The sequence below is a fragment of the Oncorhynchus mykiss genome, chromosome 28 (assembly GCF_013265735.2).
Source record: "Oncorhynchus mykiss isolate Arlee chromosome 28, USDA_OmykA_1.1, whole genome shotgun sequence".
Taxonomy (NCBI): Eukaryota; Metazoa; Chordata; class Actinopteri; order Salmoniformes; family Salmonidae; genus Oncorhynchus; species Oncorhynchus mykiss.
The window spans coordinates 35,195,086-35,216,619 of NC_048592.1; the positions used below are offsets into that span (position 1 = coordinate 35,195,086).

Here is a 21,534-nt window from a genome sequence, read left to right on the forward strand (position 1 = left end):
CCTCTGCCCGGCAGGTTAAGTGTCTGAAAATAAGCAGATGCAGAGCCCAGATAGCTCAGTCGGTAGAGCATCAGACTTTTAATCTGAGGGTCCAGGGTTCAAGTCCCTGTTTGGGCGTTGCTTTAATGTTTACCTTTTCTGGCGCAGGTGTTCTGCTAGCAACCCACCTCGACAACATCCGGTGAAATTGCAGAGCGCCAAATTCAAAATATAGAAATAGTCAATATAAACATTCACAAAAATACAAGTGCTATACATCGGCTTAAAGATGAACTTCTTGTTAATCCAGCCGCTTTGTCACATTTCAAATAGGATTTACTGCGAAAGCCTACCATGCGATTATCTGAGGACAGCGCCCACTTACAAAAACATATTCCAACCAAGTAGACGAGTCACAAAAGTCATAAATAGCGATAAAATGAATCACTTACCTTTGAACATCTTCATCTGGTTGCAGTCACAAGAGTCCAGCTCCACAATAAAGGTTTGTTTGTTCGAGAAAGTCCCTCTTTATATCCCAAAAACTCTGTTTTGTTGGCGCATTGTGTTCAGTAATACACTGGCTCAAAGGAGGTCAAAACATGCAGACGAATACATCCTAATAGTACCGGCAAAGTTTGTTGAAACATGTCAAACGATGTTCATAATTAATCCTCACGTTGTCAATTGTCTAAATAATACATTTTCAACCGGACAATTGCGTATTCAATAGAAATGAAAAACAACGAAGGGCGCGCACTCTGTCACGCGCGCAAACCAGTACTGCATGCTTCCTCAGTCCACTGACAGCAAGGTCTCATTCTTCTTCATTTTTCAGAAAACAAGTCTAAACCAATGTCTAAAGACTGTTGACATCTAGTGGTAGCCATAGGAACTGCAATCTGGATCCTAAACCCATTAGAAACTCAATAGGCATTCAATTGAAAACTACCCACATCAAAAAATCCCACCTCCTGGATAACTTTTCTTCAGGTTTTTGCCTGCCATATCAGTTCTGTTATACTCAGAGACATTATTTTAACAGTTTTGGAAACTGTAGAGTGTTGTTTCTATCCAAATCTACCATTTATATGCATATCCTAGTTTCTGGCCTGAGTAACAGGCAGTTTACTTTGGGAACGTTTCTCATCCAGGCATCAAAAAACTGCCCCCAAGCATACATTAAACTCCCTGTTCGAAGACTGACAATCACATGATTTCATTTAAGATTTTGCAGTGTGACAGGTTTTTTGTGAGAGACAATTTTCATCAAAAGCAGCATTGGTTTGTTCGTTTCTGTGCGAGATTAGTACTGTAAAGCCACATTGGTACTTGTGCTGATTCACTGAGTAAAGGCGGCAGAGATTGCACACATAAAAACCATGACCCGACGTGAGTTGAACACGCAACCTTCTGATCTGGAGTCAGACTCGCTAACCATTGCGCCACGAGGTCATTGACATTTAACATCTTTGGAGAGGATGCCTAGTTCAGATTTTAATGAGTGTATAATTTGGAATGGAGGCCTGGTTCTCTGGGGAAATGAACCATCTGACAATGCCACCACCATCAGCACGTGCCTCTGCCCGGCAGGTTAAGTGTCTGAAAATAAGCAGATGCAGAGCCCAGATAGCTCAGTCGGTAGAGCATCAGACTTTTAATCTGAGGGTCCAGGGTTCAAGTCCCTGTTTGGGCGTTGCTTTAATGTTTACCTTTTCTGGCGCAGGTGTTCTGCTAGCAACCCACCTCGACAACATCCGGTGAAATTGCAGAGCGCCAAATTCAAAATATAGAAATAGTCAATATAAACATTCACAAAAATACAAGTGCTATACATCGGCTTAAAGATGAACTTCTTGTTAATCCAGCCGCTTTGTCACATTTCAAATAGGATTTACTGCGAAAGCCTACCATGCGATTATCTGAGGACAGCGCCCCACTTACAAAAACATATTCCAACCAAGTAGACGAGTCACAAAAGTCATAAATAGCGATAAAATGAATCACTTACCTTTGAACATCTTCATCTGTTGCAGTCACAAGAGTCCCAGCTCCACAATAAAGGTTTGTTTTGTTCGAGAAAGTCCCTCTTTATATCCCAAAAACTCTGTTTTGTTGGCGCATTGTGTTCAGTAATACACTGGCTCAAAGGAGGTCAAAACATGCAGACGAATACATCCTAATAGTACCGGCAAAGTTTGTTGAAACATGTCAAACGATGTTCATAATTAATCCTCACGTTGTCAATTGTCTAAATAATACATTTTCAACCGGACAATTGCGTATTCAATAGAAATGAAAAACAACGAAGGGCGCGCACTCTGTCACGCGCGCCAAACCAGTACTGCATGCTTCCTCAGTCCACTGACAGCAAGGTCTCATTCTTCTTCATTTTTCAGAAAACAAGTCTAAACCAATGTCTAAAGACTGTTGACATCTAGTGGTAGCCATAGGAACTGCAATCTGGATCCTAACCCATTAGAAACTCAATAGGCATTCAATTGAAAACTACCCACATCAAAAAAATCCCACCTCCTGGATAACTTTTCTTCAGGTTTTTGCCTGCCATATCAGTTCTGTTATACTCAGAGACATTATTTTAACAGTTTTGGAAACTGTAGAGTGTGTTCTATCCAAATCTACCATTTATATGCATATCCTAGTTTCTGGGCCTGAGTAACAGGCAGTTTACTTTGGAACGTTTCTCATCCAGGCATCAAAAAACTGCCCCCAAGCATACATTAAACTCCCTGTTCGAAGACTGACAATCACATGATTTCATTTAAGATTTTGCAGTGTGACAGGTTTTTGTGAGAGACAATTTTCATCAAAAGCAGCATTGGTTTGTTCGTTTCTGTGCGAGATTAGTACTGTAAAGCCACATTGGTACTTGTGCTGATTCACTGAGTAAAGCGGCAGAGATTGCACACATAAAAACCATGACCACGACGTGAGTTGAACACGCAACCTTCTGATCTGGAGTCAGACGCGCTACCATTGCGCCACGAGGTCATTGACATTTAACATCTTTGGAGAGGATGCCTAGTTCAGATTTTAATGAGTGTATAATTTGGAATGGAGGCCTGGTTCTCTGGGGAAATGAACCATCTGACAATGCCACCACCATCAGCACGTGCCTCTGCCCGGCAGTTAAGTGTCTGAAAATAAGCAGATGCAGAGCCCAGATAGCTCAGTCGGTAGAGCATCAGACTTTTAATCTGAGGGTCCAGGGTTCAAGTCCCTGTTTGGGCGTTGCTTTAATGTTTACCTTTTCTGGCGCAGGGTGTTTCTGCTAGCAAACCCACCTCGACAACATCCGGTGAAATTGCAGAGCGCCAAATTCAAATATAGAAATAGTCAATATAAACATTCACAAAATACAAGTGCTATACATCGGCTTAAAGATGAACTTCTTGTTAATCCAGCCGCTTTGTCACATTTCAAATAGGAATTTACTGCGAAAGCCTACATGCGATTATCTGAGGACAGCGCCCCACTTACAAAAACATATTCCAACCAAGTAGACGAGTCACAAAAGTCATAAATAGCGATAAAATGAATCACTACCTTTGAACATCTTCATCTGGTTGCAGTCACAAGAGTCCCAGCTCCACAATAAAGGTTTGTTTTGTTCGAGAAAGTCCCTCTTTATATCCCAAAAACTCTGTTTTGTTGGCGCATTGTGTTCAGTAATACACTGGCTCAAAGGAGGTCAAAACATGCAGACGAATACATCCTAATAGTACCAGGCAAAGTTTGTTGAAACATGTCAAACGATGTTCATAAATTAATCCTCACGTTGTTCAATTGTCTAAATAATACATTTTCAAACCGGACAATTGCGTATTCAATAGAAATGAAAAACAACGAAGGGCGCGCACTCTGTCACGCGCGCAAACCAGTACTGCATGCTTCCTCAGTCCACTGACAGCAAGGTCTCATTCTTCTTCATTTTCAGAAAACAAGTCTAAACCAATGTCTAAAGACTGTTGACATCTAGTGGTAGCCATAGGAACTGCAATCTGGATCCTAACCCATTAGAAACTCAATAGGCATTTCAATTGAAAACTACCCACATCAAAAAAATCCCACCTCCTGGATAACTTTTCTTCAGGTTTTTGCCTGCCATATCAGTTCTGTTTATTACTCAGAGACATTATTTTAACAGTTTTGGAAACTGTAGAGTGTGTTCTATCCAAATCTACCATTTATATGCATATCCTAGTTTCTGGGCCTGAGTAACAGGCAGTTTACTTTGGGAACGTTTCTCATCCAGGCATCAAAAACTGCCCCCAAGCATACATATCGAACTCCCTGTTCGAAGACTGACAATCACATGATTTCATTTAAGATTTTGCAGTGTGACAGGTTTTGTGAGAGACAATTTTCATCAAAGCAGCATGGTTTGTTCAGTTTCTGTGCGAGATTAGTAACTGTAAAGCCACATTGGTACTTGTGCTGATTCACTGAGTAAAGGCGGCAGAGATTGCACACATAAAAACCATGACCACAGACCGTGAGTTGAACACGCAACCTTCTGATCTGGAGTCAGACGCGCTACCATTGCGCCACGAGGTCATTGACATTTAACATCTTTGGAGAGGATGCCTAGTTCAGATTTTAATGAGTGTATAATTTGGAATGGAGGCCTGGTTCTCTGGGGAAATGAACCATCTGACAATGCCACCACCATCAGCACGTGCCTCTGCCCGGCAGGTTAAGTGTCTGAAAATAAGCAGATGCAGAGCCCAGATAGCTCAGTCGGTTAGAGCATCAGACTTTAATCTGAGGGTCAGGGTTCAAGTCCCTGTTTGGGCGTTGCTTTAATGTTTACCTTTTCTGGCGCAGGTGTTCTGCTAGCAACCCACCTCGACAACATCCGGTGAAATTGCAGAGCGCCAAATTCAAAATATAGAAATAGTCAATATAAACATTCACAAAAATACAAGTGCTATACATCGGCTTAAAGATGAACTTCTTGTTAATCCAGCCGCTTTGTCACATTTCAAATAGGATTTACTGCGAAAGCCTACCATGCGATTATCTGAGGACAGCGCCCCACTTACAAAAACATATTCCAACCAAGTAGACGAGTCACAAAAGTCATAAATAGCGATAAAATGAATCACTTACCTTTGAACATCTTCATCTGGTTGCAGTCACAAGAGTCCCAGCTCCACAATAAAGGTTTGTTTTGTTCGAGAAAGTCCCTCTTTATATCCCAAAAACTCTGTTTTGTTGGCGCATTGTGTTCAGTAATACACTGGCTCAAAGGAGGTCAAAACATGCAGACGAATACATCCTAATAGTACCGGCAAAGTTTGTTGAAACATGTCAAACGATGTTCATAATTAATCCTCACGTTGTCAATTGTCTAAATAATACATTTTCAACCGGACAATGCGTATTCAATAGAAATGAAAAACAACGAAGGGCGCGCACTCTGTCACGCGCGCAAACCATTAACTGCATGCTTCCTCAGTCCACTGACAGCAAGGTCTCATTCTTCTTCATTTTTCAGAAAACAAGTCTAAACCAATGTCTAAAGACTGTTGACATCTAGTGGTAGCCATAGGAACTGCAATCTGGATCCTAACCCATTAGAAACTCAATAGGCATTCAATTGAAAACTACCCACATCAAAAAAATCCCACCTCCTGGATAACTTTTCTTCAGGTTTTTGCCTGCCATATCAGTTCTGTTATACTCAGAGACATTATTTTAACAGTTTTGGGAAATGTAGAGTGTGTTCTATCCAAATCTACCATTTATATGCATATCCTAGTTTCTGGGCCTGAGTAACAGGCAGTTTACTTTGGGAACGTTTCTCATCCAGGCATCAAAAAACTGCCCCCAAGCATACATTAGAACTCCCTGTTCGAAGACTGACAATCACATGATTTCATTAAGATTTTGCAGTGTGACAGGTTTTTGTGAGAGACAATTTTCATCAAAAGCAGCATCTGGTTTGTTCGTTCTGTGCGAGATTAGTACTGTAAAGCCACATTGGTACTTGTGCTGATTCACTGAGTAAAGGCGGCAGAGATTGCACACATACAAACCATGACCACGACGTGAGTTGAACACGCAACCTTCTGATCTGGAGTCAGACGCGCTACCATTGGCGCCACGAGGTCATTGACATTTAACATCTTTGGAGAGGATGCCTAGTTCAGATTTTAATGAGTGTATAATTTGGAATGGAGGCCTGGTTCTCTGGGGAAATGAACCATCTGACAATGCCACCACCATCAGCACGTGCCTCTGCCCGGCAGGTTAAGTGTCTGAAAATAAGCAGATGCAGGAGCCCAGATAGCTCAGTCGGTAGAGCATCAGACTTTTAATCTGAGGGTCCAGGGTTTTCAAGTCCCTGTTTGGGCGTTGCTTTAATGTTACCTTTTCTGGCGCAGGTGTTCTGCTAGCAACCCACCTCGACAACATCCGGTGAAATTGCAGAGCGCCAAATTCAAAATATAGAAATAGTCAATATAAACATTCACAAAAATACAAGTGCTATACATCGGCTTAAAGATGAACTTCTTGTTAATCCAGCCGCTTTGTCACATTTCAAATAGGATTTACTGCGAAAGCCTACCATGCGATTATCTGAGGGACAGCGCCCCACTTACAAAAACATATTCCAACCAAGTAGACGAGTCACAAAAGTCATAAATAGCGATAAAATGAATCAACTTACCTTTGAACATCTCATCTGGTTGCAGTCACAAGAGTCCCCAGCTCCACAATAAAGGTTTGTTTTGTTCGAGAAAGTCCCTCTTTATATCCCAAAAACTCTGTTTGGTTGGCGCATTGTGTTCAGTAATACACTGGCTCAAAGGAGGTCAAAACATGCAGACGAATACATCCTAATAGTACCGGCAAAGTTTGTTGAAACATGTCAAACGATGTTCATAATTAATCCTCACGTTGTCAATTAGTCTAAATAATACATTTCAACCGGACAATTGCGTATTCAATAGAAATGAAAAACAAACGAAGGGCGCGCACTCTGTCACGCGCGCAAACCAGTACTGCATGCTTCCTCAGTCCACTGACAGCAAGGTCTCATTCTTCTTCATTTTTCAGAAAACAAGTCTAAACCAATGTCTAAAGACTGTTGACATCTAGTGGTAGCCATAGGAACTGCAATCTGGATCCTAACCCATTAGAAACTCAATAGGCATTCAATTGAAAACTACCCACATCAAAAAAATCCCCCTCCTGGATAACTTTTCTTCAGGTTTTTGCCTGCCATATCAGTTCTGTTATACTCAGAGACATTATTTTAACAGTTTTGGAAACTGTAGAGTGTGTTCTATCCAAATCTACCATTTATATGCATATCCTAGTTTCTGGGCCTGAGTAACAGGGCAGTTTACTTTGGGAACGTTTCTCATCCAGGCATCAAAAAACTGCCCCCAAGCATACATATAAACTCCCTGTTCGAAGACTGACAATCACATGATTTCATTTAAGATTTTGCAGTGTGACAGGTTTTTGTGAGAGACAATTTTCATCAAAAGCAGCATTGGTTTGTTCGTTTCTGTGCGAGATTAGTACTGTAAATCCACATTGGTACTTGTGCTGATTCACTGAGTAAAGGCGGCAGAGATTGCACACATAAAAACCATGACCACGACGTGAGTTGAACACGCAACCTTCTGATCTGGAGTCAGACGCAGCTACCATTGCGCCACGAGGTCATTGACATTTAACATCTTTGGAGAGGATGCCTAGTTCAGATTTTAATGAGTGTATAATTTGGAATGGAGGCCTGGTTCTCTGGGGAATGAACCATCGGACAATGCCACCACCATCAGCACGTGCCTCTGCCCGGCAGGTTAAGTGTCTGAAAATAAGCAGATGCAGAGCCCAGATAGCTCAGTCGGTAGAGCATCAGACTTTTAATCTGAGGGTCCAGGGTTCAAGTCCCTGTTTGGGCGTTGCTTTAATGTTTACCTTTTCTGGCGCAGGTGTTCTGCTAGCAACCCACCTCGACAACATCCGGTGAAATTGGCAGAGCGCCAAATTCAAAATATAGAAATAGTCAATATAAACATTCACAAAAATACAAGTGCTATACATCGGCTTAAAGATGAACTTCTTGTTAATCCAGCCGCTTTGTCACATTTCAAATAGGATTTACTGCGAAAGCCTACCATGCGATTATCTGAGGACAGCGCCCCACTTACAAAAAACATATTCCAACCAAGTAGACGAGTCACAAAAGTCATAAATAGCGATAAAATGAATCACTTACCTTTGAACATCTTCATCTGGTTGCAGTCACAAGAGTCCCAGCTCCACAATAAAGGTTTGTTTTGTTCGAGAAAGTCCCTCTTTATATCCCAAAAACTCTGTTTTGTTGGCGCATTGTGTTCAGTAATACACTGGCTCAAAGGAGGTCAAAACATGCAGGACGAATACATCCTAATAGTACCGGCAAAGTTTGTTGAAACATGTCAAACGATGTTCATAATTAATCCTCACGTTGTCAATTGTCTAAATAATACATTTTCAACCGGACAATTGCGTATTCAATAGAAATGAAAAACAACGAAGGGCGCGCACTCTGTCACGCGCGCAAACCAGTACTGCATGCTTCCTCAGTCCACTGACAGCAAGGTCTCATTCTTCTTCATTTTTCAGAAAACAAGTCTAAACCAATGTCTAAAGACTGTTGACATCTAGTGGTAGCCATAGGAACTGCAATCTGGATCCTAACCCATTAGAAACTCAATAGGCATTCAATTGAAAACTACCCACATCAAAAAAAATCCCACCTCCTGGATAACTTTTCTTCAGGTTTTGCCTGCCATATCAGTTCTGTTATACTCAGAGACATTATTTTAACAGTTTTGGAAACTGTAGAGTGTGTTCTATCCAAATCTACCATTTATATGCATATCCTAGTTTCTGGGCCTGAGTAACAGGCAGTTTACTTTGGGAACGTTTCTCATCCAGGCATCAAAAAACTGCCCCCAAGCATACATTAGAACTCCCTGTTCGAAGACTGACAATCACATGATTTCATTTAAGATTTTGCAGTGTGACAGGTTTTTGTGAGAGACAATTTTCATCAAAAGCAGCATCTGGTTTGTTCGTTTTCTGTGCGAGATTAGTACTGTAAAGCCACATTGGTACTTGTGCTGATTCACTGAGTAAAGGCGGCAGAGATTGCACACATAAAAACCATGACCACGACGTGAGTTGAACACGCAACCTTCTGATCTGGAGTCAGACGCGCTACCATTGCGCCACGAGGTCATTGACATTTAACATCTTTGGAGAGGATTGCCTAGTTCAGATTTTAATGAGTGTATAATTGGAATGGAGGGCCTGGTTCTCTGGGGAAATGAACCATCTGACAATGCCACCACCATCAGCACGTGCCTCTGCCCGGCAGGTTAAGTGTCTGAAAATAAGCAGATGCAGAGCCCAGATAGCTCAGTCGGTAGAGCATCAGACTTTTAATCTGAGGGTCCAGGGTTCAAGTCCCTGTTTGGGCGTTGCTTTAATGTTTACCTTTTCTGGCGCAGGTGTTCTGCTAGCAACCCACCTCGACAACATCCGGTGAAATTGCAGAGCGCCAAATTCAAAATATAGAAATAGTCAATATAAACATTCACAAAAATACAAGTGCTATACATCGGCTTAAAGATGAACTTCTTGTTAATCCAGCCGCTTTGTCACATTTCAAATAGGAATTTACTGCGAAAGCCTACCATGCGATTATCTGAGGACAGCGCCCCACTTACAAAAACATATTCCAACCAAGTAGACGAGTCACAAAAGTCATAAATAGCGATAAAATGAATCACTTACCTTTGAACATCTTCATCTGGTTGCAGTCACAAGAGTCCCAGCTCCACAATAAAGGTTTGTTTTGTTCGAGAAAGTCCCTCTTTATATCCCAAAAACTCTGTTTTGTTGGCGCATTGTGTTCAGTAATACACTGGCTCAAAGGAGGTCAAAACATGCAGACGAATACATCCTAATAGTACCGGCAAAGTTTTGTTGAAACATGTCAAACGATGTTCATAATTAATCCTCACGTTGTCAATTGTCTAAATAATACATTTTCAACCGGACAATTGCGTATTCAATAGAAATGAAAAACAACGAAGGGCGCGCACTCTGTCACGCGCGCAAACCAGTACTGCATGCTTCCTCAGTCCACTGACAGCAAGGTCTCATTCTTCTTCATTTTTCAGAAAACAAGTCTAAACCAATGTCTAAAGACTGTTGACATCTAGTGGTAGCCATAGGAACTGCAATCTGGATCCTAACCCATTAGAAACTCAATAGGCATTCAATTGAAAACTACCCACATCAAAAAATCCCACCTCCTGGATAACTTTTCTTCAGGTTTTTGCCTGCCATATCAGTTCTGTTATACTCAGAGACATTATTTTAACAGTTTTGGAAACTGTAGAGTGTGTTCTATCCAAATCTACCATTTATATGCATATCCTAGTTTCTGGGCCTGAGTAACAGGCAGTTTACTTTGGGAACGTTTCTCATCCAGGCATCAAAAAACTGCCCCCAAGCATACATATCGAACTCCCTGTTCGAAGACTGACAATCACATGATTTCATTTAAGATTTTGCAGTGTGACAGGTTTTTGTGAGAGACAATTTTCATCAAAAGCAGCATTGGTTGTTCGTTTCTGTGCGAGATTAGTACTGTAAAGCCACATTGGTACTTGTGCTGATTCACTGAGTAAAGGCGGCAGAGATTGCACACATAAAAACCATGACCACGACGTGAGTTGAACACGCAACCTTCTGATCTGGAGTCAGACGCGCTACCATTGCACCACGAGGTCATTGACATTTAACATCTTGGAGAGGATGCCTAGTTCAGATTTTAATGAGTGTATAATTTGGAATGGAGGCCTGGTTCTCTGGGGAAATGAACCATCTGACAATGCCACCACCATCAGCACGTGCCTCTGCCCGGCAGGTTAAGTGTCTGAAAATAAGCAGATGCAGAGCCCAGATAGCTCAGTCGGTAGAGCATCAGACTTTTAATCTGAGGGTCCAGGGTTCAAGTCCCTGTTTGGGCGTTGCTTTAATGTTTACCTTTTCTGGCGCAGGTGTTCTGCTAGCAACCCACCTCGACAACATCCGGTGAAATTGCAGAGCGCCAAATTCAAAATATAGAAATAGTCAATATAAACATTCACAAAAATACAAGTGCTATACATCGGCTTAAAGATGAACTTCTTGTTAATCCAGCCGCTTTGTCACATTTCAAATAGGATTTACTGCGAAAGCCTACCATGCGATTATCTGAGGACAGCGCCCCACTTACAAAAACATATTCCAACCAAGTAGACGAGTCACAAAAGTCATAAATAGCGATAAAATGAATCACTTACCTTTGAACATCTTCATCTGGTTGCAGTCACAAGAGTCCCAGCTCCACAATAAAGGTTTGTTTTGTTCGAGAAAGTCCCTCTTTATATCCCAAAAACTCTGTTTTGTTGGCGCATTGTGTTCAGTAATACACTGGCTCAAAGGAGGTCAAAACATGCAGACGAATACATCCTAATAGTACCGGCAAAGTTTGTTGAAACATGTCAAACGATGTTCATAATTAATCCTCACGTTGTCAATTGTCTAAATAATACATTTTCAACCGGACAATTGCGTATTCAATAGAAATGAAAAACAACGAAGGGCGCGCACTCTGTCACGCGCGCAAACCAGTACTGCATGCTTCCTCAGTCCACTGACAGCAAGGTCTCATTCTTCTTCATTTTTCAGAAAACAAGTCTAAACCAATGTCTAAAGACTGTTGACATCTAGTGGTAGCCATAGGAACTGCAATCTGGATCCTAACCCATTAGAAACTCAATAGGCATTCAATTGAAAACTACCCACATCAAAAAAAATCCCACCTCCTGGATAACTTTTCTTCAGGTTTTGCCTGCCATATCAGTTCTGTTATACTCAGAGACATTATTTTAACAGTTTTGGAAACTGTAGAGTGTGTTCTATCCAAATCTACCATTTATATGCATATCCTAGTTTCTGGGCCTGAGTAACAGGCAGTTTACTTTGGGAACGTTTCTCATCCAGGCATCAAAAAACTGCCCCCAAGCATACATATCGAACTCCCTGTTCGAAGACTGACAATCACATGATTTCATTTAAGATTTGCAGTGTGACAGGTTTTTGTGAGAGACAATTTCATCAAAAGCAGCATTGGTTTGTTCATTTCTGTGCGAGATTAGTACTGTAAAGCCACATTGGTACTTGTGCTGATTCACTGAGTAAAGGCGGCAGAGATTGCACACATAAAAACCATGACCACGACGTGAGTTGAACACGCAACCTTCTGATCTGGAGTCAGACGCGCTACCATTGCGCCACGAGGTCATTGACATTTAACATCTTTGGAGAGGATGCCTAGTTCAGATTTTAATGAGTGTATAATTTGGAATGGAGGCCTGGTTCTCTGGGGAAATGAACCATCTGACAATGCCACCACCATCAGCACGTGCCTCTGCCCGGCAGGTTAAGTGTCTGAAAATAAGCAGATGCAGAGCCCAGATAGCTCAGTCGGTAGAGCATCAGACTTTTAATCTGAGGGTCCAGGGTTCAAGTCCCTGTTTGGGCGTTGCTTTAATGTTTACCTTTTCTGGCGCAGGTGTTCTGCTAGCAACCCACCTCGACAACATCCGGTGAAATTGCAGAGCGCCAAATTCAAAATATAGAAATAGTCAATATAAACATTCACAAAAATACAAGTGCTATACATCGGCTTAAAGATGAACTTCTTGTTAATCCAGCCGCTTTGTCACATTTCAAATAGGATTTACTGCGAAAGCCTACCATGCGATTATCTGAGGACAGCGCCCCACTTACAAAAACATATTCCAACCAAGTAGACGAGTCACAAAAGTCATAAATAGCGATAAAATGAATCACTTACCTTTGAACATCTTCATCTGGTTGCAGTCACAAGAGTCCCAGCTCCACAATAAAGGTTTGTTTTGTTCGAGAAAGTCCCTCTTATATCCCAAAAACTCTGTTTTGTTGGCGCATTGTGTTCAGTAATACACTGGCTCAAAGGAGGTCAAAACATGCAGACGAATACATCCTAATAGTACCGGCAAAGTTTGTTGAAACATGTCAAACGATGTTCATAATTAATCCTCACGTTGTCAATTGTCTAAATAATACATTTTCAACCGGACAATTGCGTATTCAATAGAAATGAAAAACAACGAAGGGCGCGCACTCTGTCACGCGCGCAAACCAGTACTGCATGCTTCCTCAGTCCACTGACAGCAAGGTCTCATTCTTCTTCATTTTTCAGAAAACAAGTCTAAACCAATGTCTAAAGACTGTTGACATCTAGTGGTAGCCATAGGAACTGCAATCTGGATCCTAACCCATTAGAAACTCAATAGGCATTCAATTGAAAACTACCCACATCAAAAAAATCCCACCTCCTGGATAACTTTTCTTCAGGTTTTTGCCTGCCATATCAGTTCTGTTATACTCAGAGACATTATTTTAACAGTTTTGGAAACTGTAGAGTGTGTTCTATCCAAATCTACCATTTATATGCATATCCTAGTTTCTGGGCCTGAGTAACAGGCAGTTTACTTTGGGAACGTTTCTCATCCAGGCATCAAAAAACTGCCCCCAAGCATACATTAAACTCCCTGTTCGAAGACTGACAATCACATGATTTCATTTAAGATTTTGCAGTGTGACAGGTTTTTGTGAGAGACAATTTTCATCAAAAGCAGCATTGGTTTGTTCGTTTCTGTGCGAGATTAGTACTGTAAATCCACATTGGTACTTGTGCTGATTCACTGAGTAAAGGCGGCTAGAGATTGCACACATAAAAACCATGACCACGACGTGAGTTGAACACGCAACCTTCGATCTGGAGTCAGACGCACTACCATTGCGCCACGAGGTCATTGACATTTAACATCTTTGGAGAGGATGCCTAGTTCAGATTTTAATGAGTGTATAATTTGGAATGGAGGCCTGGTTCTCTGGGGAAATGAACCATCTGACAATGCCACCACCATCAGCACGTGCCTCTGCCCGGCAGGTTAAGTGTCTGAAAATAAGCAGATGCAGAGCCCAGATAGCTCAGTCGGTAGAGCATCAGACTTTTAATCTGAGGGTCCAGGGTTCAAGTCCCTGTTTGGGCGTGGCTTTAATTGTTTACCTTTTCTGGCGCAGGTGGTTCTGCTAGCAACCCACCTCGACAACATCCGGTGAAATTGCAGAGCGCCAAATTCAAATATAGAAATAGTCAATATAAACATTCACAAAAATACAAGTGCTATACATCGGCCTTAAAGATGAACTTCTTGTTAATCCAGCCGCTTTGTCACATTTCAAATAGGATTTACTGCGAAAGCCTACCATGCGATTATCTTGAGGACAGCGCCCCCACTTACAAAAACATATTCCAACCAAGTAGAACGAGTCACAAAAGTCATAAATAGCGATAAAATGAATCACTTACCTTTGAACATCTTCATCTGGTTGCAGTCAACAAGAGTCCCAGCTCCACAATAAAGGTTTGTTTTGTTCGAGAAAGTCCCTCTTTATATCCCAAAAACTCTGTTTTGTTGGCGCATTGTGTTCAGTAATACACTGGCTCAAAGGAGGTCAAAACATGCAGACGAATACATCCTAATAGTACCGGCAAAGTTTGTTGAAACATGTCAAACGATGTTCATAATTAATCCTCACGTTGTCAATTGTCTAAATAATACATTTTCAACCGGACAATTGCGTATTCAATAGAAATGAAAAACAACGAAGGGCGCGCACTCTGTCACGCGCGCAAACCAGTACTGCATGCTTCCTCAGTCCACTGACAGCAAGGTCTCATTCTTCTTCATTTTCAGAAAACAAGTCTAAACCAATGTCTAAAGACTGTTGACATCTAGTGGTAGCCATAGGAACTGCAATCTGGATCCTAACCCATTAGAAACTCAATAGGCATTCAATTGAAAACTACCCACATCAAAAAAATCCCACCTCCTGGATAACTTTTCTTCAGGTTTTTGCCTGCCATATCAGTTCTGTTATACTCAGAGACATTATTTTAACAGTTTTGGAAACTGTAGAGTGTGTTCTATCCAAATCTACCATTTATATGCATATCCTAGTTTCTGGGCCTGAGTAACAGGCAGTTTACTTTGGGAACGTTTCTCATCCAGGCATCAAAAAACTGCCCCCAAGCATACATATCGAACTCCCTGTTCGAAGACTGACAATCACATGATTTCATTTAAGATTTTGCAGTGTGACAGGTTTTTGTGAGAGACAATTTTCATCAAAAGCAGCATTGGTTTGTTCGTTTCTGTGCGAGATTAGTACTGTAAATCCACATTGGTACTTGTGCTGATTCACTGAGTAAAGGCGGCAGAGATTGCACACATAAAAACCATGACCACGACGTGAGTTGAACACGCAACCTTCTGATCTGGAGTCAGACGCGCTACCATTGCGCCACGAGGTCATTGACATTTAACATCTTTGGAGAGGATGCCTAGTTCAGATTTTAATGAGTGTATAATTTGGAATGGAGGCCTGGTTCTCTGGGGAAATGAACCATCTGACAATGCCACCACCATCAGCACGTGCCTCTGCCCGGCAGGTTAAGTGTCTGAAAATAAGCAGATGCAGAGCCCAGATAGCTCAGTCGGTAGAGCATCAGACTTTTAATCTGAGGGTCCAGGGTTCAAGTCCCTGTTTGGGCGTTGCTTTAATGTTTACCTTTTCTGGCGCAGGTGTTCTGCTAGCAACCCACCTCGACAACATCCGGTGAAATTGCAGAGCGCCAAATTCAAAATATAGAAATAGTCAATATAAACATTCACAAAAATACAAGTGTTATACATCGGCTTAAAGATTAACTTCTTGTTAATCCAGCCGCTTTGTCACATTTCAAATAGGATTTACTTGCGAAAGCCTACCATGCGATTATCTGAGGACAGCGCCCCCACTTACAAAAACATATTCCAACCAAGTAGACGAGTCACAAAAGTCATAAATAGCGATAAAATGAATCACTTACCTTTGAACATCTTCATCTGGTTGCAGTCACAAGAGTCCCAGCTCCACAATAAAGGTTTGTTTTGTCAGAGAAAGTCCCTCTTTATATCCCAAAAACTCTGTTTTTGTTGGCGCATTGTGTTCAGTAATACACTGGCTCAAAGGAGGTCAAAACATGCAGACGAATACATCCTAATAGTACCGGCAAAGTTTGTTGAATCTGGATCCTAACCCATTAGAAACTCAATAGGCATTCAATTGAAAACTACCCACATCAAAAAAATCCCACCTCCTGGATAACTTTTCTTCAGGTTTTTGCCTGCCATATCAGTTCTGTTATACTCAGAGACATTATTTTAACAGTTTTGGAAACTGTAGAGTGTGTTCTATCCAAATCTACCATTTATATGCATATCCTAGTTTCTGGGCCTGAGTAACAGGCAGTTTACTTTGGGAACGTTTCTCATCCAGGCATCAAAAAACTGCCCCCAAGCATACATTAAACTCCCTGTTCGAAGACTGACAATCACATGATTTCATTTAAGATTTTGCAGTGTGACAGGTTTTTGTGAGAGACAATTTTCATCAAAAGCAGCATTGGTTTGTTCGTTTCTGTGCGAGATTAGTACTGTAAATCCACATTGGTACTTGTGCTGATTCACTGAGTAAAGGCGGCAGAGATTGCACACATAAAAACCATGACCACGACGTGAGTTGAACACGCAACCTTCTGATCTGGAGTCAGACGCACTACCATTGCGCCACGAGGTCATTGACATTTAACATCTTTGGAGAGGATGCCTAGTTCAGATTTTAATGAGTGTATAATTTGGAATGGAGGCCTGGTTCTCTGGGGAAATGAACCATCTGACAATGCCACCACCATCAGCACGTGCCTCTGCCCGGCAGGTTAAGTGTCTGAAAATAAGCAGATGCAGAGCCCAGATAGCTCAGTCGGTAGAGCATCAGACTTTTAATCTGAGGGTCCAGGGTTCAAGTCCCTGTTTGGGCGTTGCTTTAATGTTTACCTTTTCTGGCGCAGGTGTTCTGCTAGCAACCCACCTCGACAACATCCGGTGAAATTGCAGAGCGCCAAATTCAAAATATAGAAATAGTCAATATAAACATTCACAAAAATACAAGTGCTATACATCGGCTTAAAGATGAACTTCTTGTTAATCCAGCCGCTTTGTCACATTTCAAATAGGATTTACTGCGAAAGCCTACCATGCGATTATCTGAGGACAGCGCCCCACTTACAAAAACATATTCCAACCAAGTAGACGAGTCACAAAAGTCATAAATAGCGATAAAATGAATCACTTACCTTTGAACATCTTCATCTGGTTGCAGTCACAAGAGTCCCAGCTCCACAATAAAGGTTTGTTTTGTTCGAGAAAGTCCCTCTTTATATCCCAAAAACTCTGTTTTGTTGGCGCATTGTGTTCAGTAATACACTGGCTCAAAGGAGGTCAAAACATGCAGACGAATACATCCTAATAGTACCGGCAAAGTTTGTTGAAACATGTCAAACGATGTTCATAATTAATCCTCACGTTGTCAATTGTCTAAATAATACATTTTCAACCGGACAATTGCGTATTCAATAGAAATGAAAAACAACGAAGGGCGCGCACTCTGTCACGCGCGCAAACCAGTACTGCATGCTTCCTCAGTCCACTGACAGCAAGGTCTCATTCTTCTTCATTTTTCAGAAAACAAGTCTAAACCAATGTCTAAAGACTGTTGACATCTAGTGGTAGCCATAGGAACTGCAATCTGGATCCTAACCCATTAGAAACTCAATAGGCATTCAATTGAAAACTACCCACATCAAAAAAATCCCACCTCCTGGATAACTTTTCTTCAGGTTTTTGCCTGCCATATCAGTTCTGTTATACTCAGAGACATTATTTTAACAGTTTTGGAAACTGTAGAGTGTGTTCTATCCAAATCTACCATTTATATGCATATCCTAGTTTCTGGGCCTGAGTAACAGGCAGTTTACTTTGGGAACGTTTCTCATCCAGGCATCAAAAAACTGCCCCCAAGCATACATATCGAACTCCCTGTTCGAAGACTGACAATCACATGATTTCATTTAAGATTTTGCAGTGTGACAGGTTTTTGTGAGAGACAATTTTCATCAAAAGCAGCATTGGTTTGTTCGTTTCTGTGCGAGATTAGTACTGTAAATCCACATTGGTACTTGTGCTGATTCACTGAGTAAAGGCGGCAGAGATTGCACACATAAAAACCATGACCACGACGTGAGTTGAACACGCAACCTTCTGATCTGGAGTCAGACGCGCTACCATTGCGCCACGAGGTCATTGACATTTAACATCTTTGGAGAGGATGCCTAGTTCAGATTTTAATGAGTGTATAATTTGGAATGGAGGCCTGGTTCTCTGGGGAAATGAACCATCTGACAATGCCACCACCATCAGCACGTGCCTCTGCCCGGCAGGTTAAGTGTCTGAAAATAAGCAGATGCAGAGCCCAGATAGCTCAGTCGGTAGAGCATCAGACTTTTAATCTGAGGGTCCAGGGTTCAAGTCCCTGTTTGGGCGTTGCTTTAATGTTTACCTTTTCTGGCGCAGGTGTTCTGCTAGCAACCCACCTCGACAACATCCGGTGAAATTGCAGAGCGCCAAATTCAAAATATAGAAATAGTCAATATAAACATTCACAAAAATACAAGTGTTATACATCGGCTTAAAGATTAACTTCTTGTTAATCCAGCCGCTTTGTCACATTTCAAATAGGATTTACTGCGAAAGCCTACCATGCGATTATCTGAGGACAGCGCCCCCACTTACAAAAACATATTCCAACCAAGTAGACGAGTCACAAAAGTCATAAATAGCGATAAAATGAATCACTTACCTTTGAACATCTTCATCTGGTTGCAGTCACAAGAGTCCCAGCTCCACAATAAAGGTTTGTTTTGTCAGAGAAAGTCCCTCTTTATATCCCAAAAACTCTGTTTTGTTGGCGCATTGTGTTCAGTAATACACTGGCTCAAAGGAGGTCAAAACATGCAGACGAATACATCCTAATAGTACCGGCAAAGTTTGTTGAATCTGGATCCTAACCCATTAGAAACTCAATAGGCATTCAATTGAAAACTACCCACATCAAAAAAATCCCACCTCCTGGATAACTTTTCTTCAGGTTTTTGCCTGCCATATCAGTTCTGTTATACTCAGAGACATTATTTTAACAGTTTTGGAAACTGTAGAGTGTGTTCTATCCAAATCTACCATTTATATGCATATCCTAGTTTCTGGGTCTGAGTAACAGGCAGTTTACTTTGGGAACGTTTCTCATCCAGGCATCAAAAAACTGCCCCCAAGCATACATATCGAACTCCCTGTTCGAAGACTGACAATCACATGATTTCATTTAAGATTTTGCAGTGTGACAGGTTTTTGTGAGAGACAATTTTCATCAAAAGCAGCATTGGTTTGTTCGTTTCTGTGCGAGATTAGTACTGTAAAGCCACATTGGTACTTGTGCTGATTCACTGAGTAAAGGCGGCAGAGATTGCACACCTAAAAACCATGACCACGACGTGAGTTGAACACGCAACCTTCTGATCTGGAGTCAGACGCGCTACCATTGCACCACGAGGTCATTGACATTTAACATCTTTGGAGAGGATGCCTAGTTCAGATTTTAATGAGTGTATAATTTGGAATGGAGGCCTGGTTCTCTGGGGAAATGAACCATCTGACAATGCCACCACCATCAGCACGTGCCTCTGCCCGGCAGGTTAAGTGTCTGAAAATAAGCAGATGCAGAGCCCAGATAGCTCAGTCGGTAGAGCATCAGACTTTGAATCTGAGGGTCCAGGGTTCAAGTCCCTGTTTGGGCGTTGCTTTAATGTTTACCTTTTCTGGCGCAGGTGTTCTGCTAGCAACCCACCTCGACAACATCCGGTGAAATTGCAGAGCGCCAAATTCAAAATATAGAAATAGTCAATATAAACATTCACAAAAATACAAGTGCTATACATCGGCTTAAAGATGAACTTCTTGTTAATCCAGCCGCTTTGTCACATTTCAAATAGGATTTACTGCGAAAGCCTACCATGCGATTATCTGAGGACAGCGCCCCACTTACAAAAACATATTCCAACCAAGTAGACGAGTCACAAAAGTCATAAATAGCGATAAAATGAATCACTTACCTTTGAACATCTTCATCTGGTTGCAGTCACAAGAGTCCCAGCTCCACAATAAAGGTTTGTTTTGTTCGAGAAAGTCCCTCTTTATATCCCAAAAACTCTGTTTTGTTGGCGCATTGTGTTCAGTAATACACTGGCTCAAAGGAGGTCAAAACATGCAGACGAATACATCCTAATAGTACCGGCAAAGTTTGTTGAAACATGTCAAACGATGTTCATAATTAATCCTCACGTTGTCAATTGTCTAAATAATACATTTTCAACCGGACAATTGCGTATTCAATAGAAATGAAAAACAACGAAGGGCGCGCACTCTGTCACGCGCGCAAACCAGTACTGCATGCTTCCTCAGTCCACTGACAGCAAGGTCTCATTCTTCTTCATTTTTCAGAAAACAAGTCTAAACCAATGTCTAAAGACTGTTGACATCTAGTGGTAGCCATAGGAACTGCAATCTGGATCCTAACCCATTAGAAACTCAATAGGCATTCAATTGAAAACTACCCACATCAAAAAATCCCACCTCCTGGATAACTTTTCTTCAGGTTTTTGCCTGCCATATCAGTTCTGTTATACTCAGAGACATTATTTTAACAGTTTTGGAAACTGTAGAGTGTGTTCTATCCAAATCTACCATTTATATGCATATCCTAGTGTCTGGGCCTGAGTAACAGGCAGTTTACTTTGGGAACGTTTCTCATCCAGGCATCAAAAAACTGCCCCCAAGCATACATATCGAACTCCCTGTTCGAAGACTGACAATCACATGATTTCATTTAAGATTTTGCAGTGTGACAGGTTTTTGTGAGAGACAATTTTCATCAAAAGCAGCATTGGTTTGTTCGTTTCTGTGCGAGATTAGTACTGTAAAGCCACATTGGTACTTGTGCTGATTCACTGAGTAAAGGCGGCAGAGATTGCACACATAAAAACCATGACCACAACGTGAGTTGAACACGTAAACTTCTGATCTGGAGTCAGACGCGCTACCATTGCGCCACGAGGTCATTGACATTTAACATCTTTGGAGAGGATGCCTAGTTCAGATTTTAATGAGTGTATAATTTGGAATGGAGGCCTGGTTCTCTGGGGAAATGAACCATCTGACAATGCCACCACCATCAGCACGTGCCTCTGCCCGGCAGGTTAAGTGTCTGAAAATAAGCAGATGCAGAGCCCAGATAGCTCAGTCGGCAGAGCATCAGACTTTTAATCTGAGGGTCCAGGGTTCAAGTCCCTGTTTGGGCGTTGCTTTAATGTTTACCTTTTCTGGCGCAGGTGTTCTGCTAGCAACCCACCTCGACAACATCCGGTGA

The 21,534-nt window shown here is 41.6% G+C and overlaps 26 non-coding genes across 26 annotated transcripts; 14 read left to right on the forward strand and 12 right to left on the reverse strand.

Moving 5' to 3' along the window:
- Window positions 1-44: 44 nt before the first annotated feature.
- Window positions 45-117, forward strand: trnak-uuu. Its single transcript has one exon. It is a non-coding gene; the product is annotated as a tRNA-Lys (tRNA).
- A 1,485-nt stretch (window positions 118-1,602) lies between these two features.
- Window positions 1,603-1,675, forward strand: trnak-uuu. Its single transcript has one exon. It is a non-coding gene; the product is annotated as a tRNA-Lys (tRNA).
- Window positions 1,676-2,919: 1,244 nt separating this feature from the next.
- trnaw-cca lies at window positions 2,920-2,991 on the reverse strand. Its single transcript has one exon. It is a non-coding gene; the product is annotated as a tRNA-Trp (tRNA).
- A 167-nt stretch (window positions 2,992-3,158) lies between these two features.
- On the forward strand, window positions 3,159-3,231 carry trnak-uuu. Its single transcript has one exon. It is a non-coding gene; the product is annotated as a tRNA-Lys (tRNA).
- Window positions 3,232-4,483: 1,252 nt separating this feature from the next.
- On the reverse strand, window positions 4,484-4,557 carry trnaw-cca. Its single transcript has one exon. It is a non-coding gene; the product is annotated as a tRNA-Trp (tRNA).
- Window positions 4,558-6,043: 1,486 nt separating this feature from the next.
- trnaw-cca lies at window positions 6,044-6,116 on the reverse strand. Its single transcript has one exon. It is a non-coding gene; the product is annotated as a tRNA-Trp (tRNA).
- A 169-nt stretch (window positions 6,117-6,285) lies between these two features.
- trnak-uuu lies at window positions 6,286-6,360 on the forward strand. Its single transcript has one exon. It is a non-coding gene; the product is annotated as a tRNA-Lys (tRNA).
- Window positions 6,361-7,609: 1,249 nt separating this feature from the next.
- trnaw-cca lies at window positions 7,610-7,682 on the reverse strand. Its single transcript has one exon. It is a non-coding gene; the product is annotated as a tRNA-Trp (tRNA).
- A 167-nt stretch (window positions 7,683-7,849) lies between these two features.
- Window positions 7,850-7,922, forward strand: trnak-uuu. Its single transcript has one exon. It is a non-coding gene; the product is annotated as a tRNA-Lys (tRNA).
- Window positions 7,923-9,174: 1,252 nt separating this feature from the next.
- trnaw-cca lies at window positions 9,175-9,246 on the reverse strand. The gene has a single exon. It is a non-coding gene; the product is annotated as a tRNA-Trp (tRNA).
- Window positions 9,247-9,415: 169 nt separating this feature from the next.
- trnak-uuu lies at window positions 9,416-9,488 on the forward strand. Its single transcript has one exon. It is a non-coding gene; the product is annotated as a tRNA-Lys (tRNA).
- Window positions 9,489-10,736: 1,248 nt separating this feature from the next.
- trnaw-cca lies at window positions 10,737-10,808 on the reverse strand. The gene has a single exon. It is a non-coding gene; the product is annotated as a tRNA-Trp (tRNA).
- A 167-nt stretch (window positions 10,809-10,975) lies between these two features.
- trnak-uuu lies at window positions 10,976-11,048 on the forward strand. The gene has a single exon. It is a non-coding gene; the product is annotated as a tRNA-Lys (tRNA).
- A 1,246-nt stretch (window positions 11,049-12,294) lies between these two features.
- Window positions 12,295-12,366, reverse strand: trnaw-cca. The gene has a single exon. It is a non-coding gene; the product is annotated as a tRNA-Trp (tRNA).
- A 168-nt stretch (window positions 12,367-12,534) lies between these two features.
- On the forward strand, window positions 12,535-12,607 carry trnak-uuu. The gene has a single exon. It is a non-coding gene; the product is annotated as a tRNA-Lys (tRNA).
- Window positions 12,608-14,092: 1,485 nt separating this feature from the next.
- On the forward strand, window positions 14,093-14,165 carry trnak-uuu. The gene has a single exon. It is a non-coding gene; the product is annotated as a tRNA-Lys (tRNA).
- A 1,253-nt stretch (window positions 14,166-15,418) lies between these two features.
- Window positions 15,419-15,490, reverse strand: trnaw-cca. Its single transcript has one exon. It is a non-coding gene; the product is annotated as a tRNA-Trp (tRNA).
- A 168-nt stretch (window positions 15,491-15,658) lies between these two features.
- Window positions 15,659-15,731, forward strand: trnak-uuu. The gene has a single exon. It is a non-coding gene; the product is annotated as a tRNA-Lys (tRNA).
- A 994-nt stretch (window positions 15,732-16,725) lies between these two features.
- Window positions 16,726-16,797, reverse strand: trnaw-cca. The gene has a single exon. It is a non-coding gene; the product is annotated as a tRNA-Trp (tRNA).
- A 168-nt stretch (window positions 16,798-16,965) lies between these two features.
- On the forward strand, window positions 16,966-17,038 carry trnak-uuu. Its single transcript has one exon. It is a non-coding gene; the product is annotated as a tRNA-Lys (tRNA).
- A 1,248-nt stretch (window positions 17,039-18,286) lies between these two features.
- trnaw-cca lies at window positions 18,287-18,358 on the reverse strand. The gene has a single exon. It is a non-coding gene; the product is annotated as a tRNA-Trp (tRNA).
- Window positions 18,359-18,526: 168 nt separating this feature from the next.
- Window positions 18,527-18,599, forward strand: trnak-uuu. The gene has a single exon. It is a non-coding gene; the product is annotated as a tRNA-Lys (tRNA).
- Window positions 18,600-19,593: 994 nt separating this feature from the next.
- Window positions 19,594-19,665, reverse strand: trnaw-cca. Its single transcript has one exon. It is a non-coding gene; the product is annotated as a tRNA-Trp (tRNA).
- Window positions 19,666-19,833: 168 nt separating this feature from the next.
- Window positions 19,834-19,906, forward strand: trnaq-uug. The gene has a single exon. It is a non-coding gene; the product is annotated as a tRNA-Gln (tRNA).
- A 1,247-nt stretch (window positions 19,907-21,153) lies between these two features.
- On the reverse strand, window positions 21,154-21,225 carry trnaw-cca. Its single transcript has one exon. It is a non-coding gene; the product is annotated as a tRNA-Trp (tRNA).
- A 168-nt stretch (window positions 21,226-21,393) lies between these two features.
- On the forward strand, window positions 21,394-21,466 carry trnak-uuu. The gene has a single exon. It is a non-coding gene; the product is annotated as a tRNA-Lys (tRNA).
- Window positions 21,467-21,534: the final 68 nt, after the last annotated feature.